Source organism: Myotis davidii, unplaced genomic scaffold, assembly GCF_000327345.1.
Source record: "Myotis davidii unplaced genomic scaffold, ASM32734v1 scaffold205, whole genome shotgun sequence".
Classification (NCBI taxonomy): domain Eukaryota; kingdom Metazoa; phylum Chordata; class Mammalia; order Chiroptera; family Vespertilionidae; genus Myotis; species Myotis davidii.
The window spans coordinates 4,609,618-4,618,215 of record NW_006297573.1 but is presented as its reverse complement, the minus strand read 5'-3'; positions in this window follow the sequence as shown (position 1 = coordinate 4,618,215).

The window sequence follows — 8,598 nt, the reverse complement described above, 5'->3', positions numbered from 1 at the left end:
CCAGCTCCATTAATGGATGCATTCATTCCTCTTCAAAGAACGGATTCCCTTTCAGATAGACTCATTTTGAGGAATGCTTCCACAAAACATTATGAAAACCATACCCGAATTGAAGTGAGAAACAGACACACTCATATGTAAGAGTGTAAGAACTCTGCAATTGGGGTAGAGAGTTGGATAGAGGTAAGTGACTTAGGAAGAGAAATGGCATTCTGTTCCAGTTGTCTGTTGAGTCTCATAGCATCCCTGACAGGTAGGAAGACAGAGAGTATCATTATCATGTTACAGATGAGAAAACTGGGGGGAAAGTGGCTTTTCCAAGGTCATACAGTGAGTGAAAGGCAAATCCCAGGTTTTCTAAGCCCTGTATTCTCCCCACCGCACCATCCTACTTTCATGATTGGCATGGGAAATTGCAGGAATTTATGAAAAGAAAACGTGACATAAGGTGCTGAGATGATATGACAGAAGTGAAGGTAAAATGGAACAAAATAGAGAGACAGATGCACATTGTGCCTCGTGACTTTGATTTAGTCACTATTACAAAACCTTCACATGAATAAAACAGTTTGGCAGGTCCTCTTAAACATTTAACTGCAACAGTGGAACAGCACGAATCCATAAAATGTGCCTCGGCTCTTTGTCATGGTGACGATACCTAACTGCACTTGGAACCTGAGAAAAAAACAAAGCGAGGGCTGCACTTTAGCCACCTTTCTGCTGGTCTGCGATGTGGTTTCCCACAGAGCTGAGCCTGAGCTGGAGCCCTGATTGCAATGTTGCTCCCCTGTCATCCTGCTAAGTCAGTGGTCGACAAACTCATTAGTCAACAAAGCCAAATATCAACAGTACTTCTTCAAAATAGACTCGCCCAGGCTGAAGTGGTATTTTGTGGAAGAGTCACACTCAAGGGGCCAAAGAGCTGCATGTGGCTCGTGAGCCGCAGTTTGCTGACCATGGTGCTAAGTCAACAAGTACAGATGTTTTCCATGGGGCAGGAAATGTACCAGGTTCTTGCTGAGCCACTGCTTTGCCAGTACCTCCTGGTGTTTCAGGTTCTAAACTCTCTCTCTGTCCCATCCTGTAGAGACAGTCTATAGGGTTGCAGTCCTCTGTCTCCCACATAATTCCACAGCTCATGGCCATTCTTCTTTAAGTGGGACAGAAAAATGAATGACGGAGCCTATAGGATGCCACATAGCCACTGTAGGAATTCAACCACCCAAAATCCAGAGTTGGCCATTGAGATACTCCCACACCACACTGACCAAGGGTGACAAGGGCTCGGGGCCTAAGTATGAGAAGACGAAGCTCCCTGTTTCTCCCAGTGTCATAGCTCTTGCACCTTGCTGTCCCTCCTGTGAGCTCTGAGCCATGCGGTCTTTACCTTCCAGGGTGAATAGCAAAGAAGCAGGATTCGAAGGAAGAATTTCAGGGATGATTAAGAGAAGGGAAAGGCAAAGGTAACAGCTCGCTTAGGGAGGAGACCTTCCCAAGAGAGTTTGGAAAAAGGACACAATGCCTCACTACACGATTGTGTAAGGATTGGCAGAAGGGAGGGTGAAATGAAACCAAATATAGACACAGACATACACCCTTCCCTATGATTAAGTCACCCTTCCCAGTAGCAAAACAAACCAACAAAACAAAAACATAGAAAGCCAAATCTTCCTCTCCTTTTCAGCATGAAGGTCAATGTCAGACATGGGTCAGATTTCTATTTTTAATTTGAACCTTTGCTTTCCCATCTCAGTCCTAGATTTCATCTTTAACATGCTTCAGGCTTAACTTCATCGCCATGGTCTGAGAAGGCCTGGGAAGGAAGATGACAGGAGTTCCCCAAAGTGGCAGGATCAGACAGTCCTATGACCTCAAGGACACGCTTTTCTTGTGAGCACAGGCCAGCCAAGCTCTCCCCTCCAGCTGCTTGCCCTTGGAGGGCTGGCTCATAAAAATAGAGCCTGGAGGCACGTCAACCATGTAGATGCTTCAGGGAAGACCACAGGCACCTCTCACACTAGCCTCTCCCTGTGCAGCCTGACCCACACTCCCTCCCATCTATGTGAAGTTCCCCAGACACTCAGATGAGAGCCCTGGTTTCCAGGCTACAGTTCATAAAATACTCGCAGTCTTTTAGCAGAAGACAGAAAGCCTTACCCCCTCGCATCCCGTGGGAAAGGGGCAGCCACTGCACCGTGAGCCTCCACCTCACAGCAGCCGCTGCATTCACATGGGGCTGGCCTGGCCGAACTCCCTGTTCTTTTCCCAATTACTCTCAGCCAATAGGTCCAAGGCAGGCTCCAAGCTTAGCCTTTGCAATTAGGGGCCTTAGGTAGCTTCCTGTTTGGATGGTTGAGAAAGGAAAAATAATAACCTCGCCTTGCTCAGGCCCCTGCAGTGCCCCAGGGCTTCACAGCCTGTGTCTCTCATACCCATTTAGTGCCCTGTCTGTCCTCACAAATGCAATGCCTTCCCTGGTGGAGCCTTGCAGGGGTGAACCATGCCCACGGGAACAGAGCCCTGCCGCTGAGGGAGGGAGCTGGGCACAAAGGAAACCGAAGTGGAGGCCAGGCAGGTCCACAGGGAGAGAGGAATGCCATTAGCTGGAATCTGGCTGCTCCTGAGCTACCCCACCGGCCCCACCCTGCCGCACCTTTTGAAAAGCACAGCAGGGCCTATAATAACACTTCTAACATAATGGGCCCTTTGTGTGGACAGACCAACTGCGTTCCCAGCACAGTTCCTTTCAGGCCTGGAGTTGAGTGCACATAACAAACTTTGTCTTCAGATGTGAATGCTGCAGAGGGTGCAGGGGAAAATCAGCATTGTCTGCCACTAACAGAAAGGAGAAACTGAGGCGCTCTTGGTTTGGGGTTTTGTCCAGGGTGACTCAGAGCTCAGTGATAAGTCCTTTGACTCTGACATGGATGTTCTGTTGTCCAGCATGTTGCTGAGCAGCCGTTTGATGTAGCTCCACAGCTCAGGTGTTCTGCAGGATCCCCAAAGGGAGGAGCTGAATGGGAGCAGGTGTCTGCTTCAATATCCTCGTCCTGGGTCTTTCCTACTCAGAAGGGGATCCAACTGGAGCTTTGCACACAGGCCTTCTACAAAAACACACACCCCTTTGCCTACAGGAGTTTTTCCTCTTTATAGCCCATTTTCACTTTCCGGTGCGTTCAGGCTCGAAGCTTGAGTCATCTTCGACTGCCTTGTGCTCCCCATCCCAACATGAATCAGTTGCCGAGTCTTGTCAAATCGGCTGCCGAAATATGTCTGAATGCCCCCACTACCCGCCCTCAGTCTGGGTCAGGCCCTCTGGGTCTCTCCAGGACAATGGCAGTGGTGTCCTGAAGGATCCTCTCCCCTCACAGCTCCTCATGCCAATTCCTCCTTCAACCTGCATGGCTGACCTGACAACACAACATGACCCTAGCCATTTCCCACCCTAAGCCATCCAGGGCTCCCTACTTCTGTCCCTGATGTATTAGTCTGGCCTCACTCTGGAGCCCCTTATCTAGTGTTCCCTTACACAGTCTGAGCTGAAGCCCCCCACTTGGTTTAGTTACTATTCTTCAGTCGCACCCCATACTGCCCCACTTTCATTGGGATATTCCCATTTACACCTCATTTAGGAAGAAACACTCCCGTGTCCCTCCTCTACTATAACACCGAGCACTTCTGTGAACAGATGTGTGCGTTCTCCAACACCAGCTGCACATTCTACAGCTCATTCAGTTCTGGCACTGTCTACTGGAGACAGTGCTCAATGTCACAGGTTAAGGGCTCAGTCCCACAAGGCTGTCCCCTTCCTAACTTCCCATGCCAATCACACTCATTCAGGCAATCAGGTTGTCACCTGTGCTTCTGGCTATAAATCAAAAGTACACACACACACACACACACACACACACACACCACCCCCAGTTAGGTTAAGTTAGTTTGCTAGAGTAGGTCACAGAACTCAGGAAAGCCGTTTGTATACTAGATTACCAGTTATAAAAGGGTACAGCTCAGAAACATCCAGGTGGAAGAGATGAGCAGGGTAAGGTATGGGGAAGAGGGCAGAACTCCCTGAGCTCGCTGCCCTCCCAGGGCCTCCATGTGCTCACCAACTCAGAAGCTCTCTGAACCATTGTTTGCCCTGGCCTGTTGGCTGCTGGTTTGATTCACAGTCAGGGCACAAGCCTGGGTTGCAGACTAGGGGCTCCATCCCTGGTGGGGGACATGCAGGAGGCAGCTGATCTATGTTTCTCTCTCTCTCTCCCTCTCCTTTCTCTCAAAATCAACAAAAACTATTTTAAAATGGTCATTTAATAAACAATAAAGAAGAACACCATTGTTCGAGATTATTTTGGAGGCTTCATTATGTAAATCATTGGCTATTGACTGTTTAAGCTTTCAGCTCCTCTCCTCTTCCCAGAGACGGGGAGAGGAGAGAGGGTAGGTATACAAGTTCCAGTCACCTGCATGGTTATGGGCTTTCCAAAACTCACCTCATTAACATAAACTCAGGTATGGTTGAAAGGGGCTTCTTGTGAACAGCAAAAGACACATTTATGTCTCTTACCACTCAGAAAATCACAAGGGTTTTAAAAACTGTACCAGATATAAGGATGAAGGCCAATATATTTTTATTCATATAAATTACAATATCCCACTCCTCTAATCCATAAAGTGCCACCTCAAGTGTCACCTCTTCCATGGACCACTTTCCAGTCACCCCAGTGAGTGGCCTTTCCTTGTTGTGATGCCCACATGTCTCTCTGGCCACTTGCTTTCTAACAGGGCCTGAGTGAGAGAGGCCACCACCAATGAGGCTCTGTTCTCAAGGCTGTGGGCAGGGTCTCAGTATGGTGGTCAAGTTGAGACAATGCTTGTTAAAGTAAATGGAAAGTTTGGGGGCAAAAACATGCAACTTTGGCTTTCTTTGTATCTTTATTTTCCCTTTCTCATTTTATCTCTTCCTTCATGCACATATTTAAGCACCTACTATGTGCCAGGTAATGCTCCTGCTACAGCTATAGCACCACTCAGACCTGACATTGAACCCTTCCCAAGCGGCACTTAAAAGTCGCTAAGGGAGCCGAAGCCGGTTTGGCTCAGTGGATAGAGCGTCGGCTTGCGGACTGAAAGGTCCCAGGTTTGATTCCGGTCAAGGGCATGTACCTTGGTTGCGGGCACATCCCCAGTGGGGAGTGTGCAGGAGGCAGCTGGTCGATGTTTCTCTCTCATCGATGTTTCTAACTATCTCTCTCCTCTCTGTAAAAAAAAAAAAAACCTCAATAAAATATATTTTAAAAAAAAGAGTCGCTAAGGGAGACAATCATGGAAGAGATTTACTGTGCCCAGTGGTGGTTAGTGCTGTGAAGACAAGTAAAACAGGGAAGGAGGGAAACGTCCAGGGACGGTGGCCAGGAAGGCCTCCCTGAGAAGGTTCCACGTGGGTAGAGTAGGAGAGCATCTATGCGGAAGGAATGGCCAGTGCAAAGGCTTGGAGGATGGGTCCTGTGGGTGTCCTGGGGAAACAGCGGGGTGAGATGGACCGACAGGAGGAATGGTCCATGTGATACTCTCTCTTTTTCCCTCTACCTTCGCTGACTTCTAAGAGATGCTCTCCATCATGGCAGACAGAATCAGCATTATCAGTGCCAACCGCTTGGTGTTATCCAACCCTGGGTTTCTTTCTCTGCATCTCAGTCATTGGATGATATAGTAGGCCTGGCTAAGTGACATATAAAAGGGCATATTTTCTTTGAAAAATCCTCATTTACTAGTTAATTGTATTGCTAACAGAGCATTTGGAGGGCTGCGAGCTTTCTGTAGCACCCAGTCCCTGTGACGGATTCCCAGGTGCAGAGTCTCCAGATGCAAACAGAAATCCAAGAGGAACAGAGAAACCACAGGGAGTGGCGGGAACCCCTGCAGGAGTGCTGTGACAGGAGGGAGGACCAGGCAGCAGCACAGGCTGTTTGGACACACATTGCTGGGTTCCTGCATTGAACTCTGCTGAGGCTACATCCTGGGTTCCCTCTTTACTTATGAGAGGAGATCTCACTGGTGGCCTGACCCACCTACTAGTATGTCTCTCCTGGCCTTCGACTTGCCTGGATGTAGCTTTATTCCCAGCCTCTTTCATGCCAATGGTTTGGTTTTATACTCACTGCCTAGGAAGATTCGGTGGCACGAAGCTGAAGATTATGTTCAGGGCACTGTTACTGGGTCCACGCGTGTAGAGTGTTTACGTCAGCACTCACGGAAATGGTGGCTGGACTGCAAACAGTCCTGCTTGAAGTTGAAGGTGCACATTGCCCCTTAGTTTAAGGATTCCTATCTGACTTTCAACCAAGAATCACACTTCAGTTTTCACCTCATTGCATCTAGTACCAAGATCTCTGACCTGATGGAAAATGGCCTTGGGCATTTTTCCTTTGCCTTCATGATAGCAATAGCCAAACTAACCACAGAAAACACATACCTGTGTCAGATAATCCTCACCATGCAGAGGATAGCTATCGTTATCTCCATTAAATAGATGAAAAATTAATAAGTAAATGACTCTGTCACACTCTTTGTGTTTGTCATTTCTATTATTCCATGCTTGTATACTTCAGGGATAATTGAGATGATAAAAAATATATCAATCCAGCACTTAATAAGTGCCAAACAGTGGGTTAGGTACTTTCCATCTTTAGGTAACACTATGAGGTAGTTATTATTAGTCTCATGTTCACCATGGAGGAAACAAGGCTCAGAGAGGTTAAGAAACAGTACCGAAGCTGCACAGCTAGTTGATGACAGAACTGGGATTCAGGCCTGTCTAACTCCACAGCTCATGTGCTCCTGCAACACCTACTGCTCCTAAATTCCAAGAAGGACTAGACCACAGCATAGGAAGCACCGAAATTCCAAGTTGATGTGAAAAACAGCATGTTGGAACCTTCAGGTGAATGGTCACCCTTCCTGTGGAGTGTGCCAACAGCACACTGAGGGGCTTATTCCCGAAGTGGGCAAGGCAGCTCTGATCCAGAAACAGATGATAAGAAGACAGTGAAAAATAAAGCAACATGGGAGTTCATGAGCAAGGTCATTCACTCAAAAATCAGGGTCATTTTCTTTCACTTGACCGAGCCTCCAGGTAGTGCAATAGATCTGGTGTAGCTGCTCACCCGGCGGCAGCCCACGGCCCTTCCGTTCTCCTCAGGTGCACATGCTGCTAGTTGTGTTTCTCCTCAGCCTGGCTCACGCTTTTCCCTTGTACGAAACTTCTCCTGTGCTGAGCAGTGCCCTTCCCCAGTCCTAGGTCCACTTTTAGCTATAATCCCATCTCTTTTAGTTCCCACCACAGACAATGTCTCTGGAAAAGGTGGCCAATACTAATATATACTAAGAGATAATTAGGTACCATTCACTGGCCAAGTGGCTTACATTATTTTTCTCAGTTTCTCACAAGTACTCAATGAGATAGATAATATTATCATACCCATTTTATAGGCCGGCGAACTAAGACTAACCCAGGTTCAACTTAACAAGGCCATACAAATAAGAAGTGTCAGAGTCAGCATTCAAACTCCGGTCCTTGTAAAAGAAGGATTTTCATCCTTTGTTGTTATTGTTGTTCATTATATATCCCGAGGACTTAGACAAATGCCGCAAATAGAGTGTATGTTCAATCAATATTACTCGAATGAATGAATCTGACCCCAGTCTCCTCCTCAGTCGCAAAACTGTGTATTTCCCAGATGTGATGCTAGGCTGCCTGTTCTTGCAACCTGACCTCTTCCCACCTCCCTACTCTTGGTCTCACCCCTGAACCTGCTCTGCTCAAGCCAGTGAACACTCCCTGGGCTTCCTCTCTCTTACTAAACTGTTGAAAAATCCCTTTCTGAAGTCTCTTTCCTTTGTGGTGTCCAAATGGCAGTTCCTGACAATTCTTTTCCTATCTTTCTGGCTGGTAATTCAGGAACTTTGTAAAAAAATATGTATTTGTTTTTCTCTCCATGCCACTTCTTAAATATTGGGAGGCTCTTTTATTATACAGACACACACACACACACACACACACACACACACACACTCATTTATACCTGAGGCTTCAACTATAAAATGGAGGCTATAATTTCCAAATCTGTTCCTTTAAGCAGACCTATGTCCCAGTTCCAGAATAATTCCACCTGCCTGTCAACAACATGCTATACCTGGGGATCTCTTGGTGGCCTCAAATGCAGCCTCTTTAAAATAGAACTTACTAGTTTGTCCCCCTGCCTGCTCTTTGTCTGGTAGTCCCTAGCTTGGCAAATGGCACTACTACCTGCTGGGCTCCCCAGGGCAGAATTTGAGCACCACTGTCCACACCAAATACAGTAGTACCTCATTCCTGTCCACTCTGCTGGCTAAATAGCTCTCAAACCTGCCCTCATCTTCTCCCTCTTCCAGTGTTGCTCCACTGCTTCCCGACCACTCCCACGCACCATCACTGCTATCTTTCTGAAACACTCCACTGTGGCATTCAGCCACCGAGCATTCTCCAACAGTTCCCTGCCACCTATAGAAAGAAGTTTAAACTCCTTGTATAGAATGGGATCATAATGAAGCCTCTTT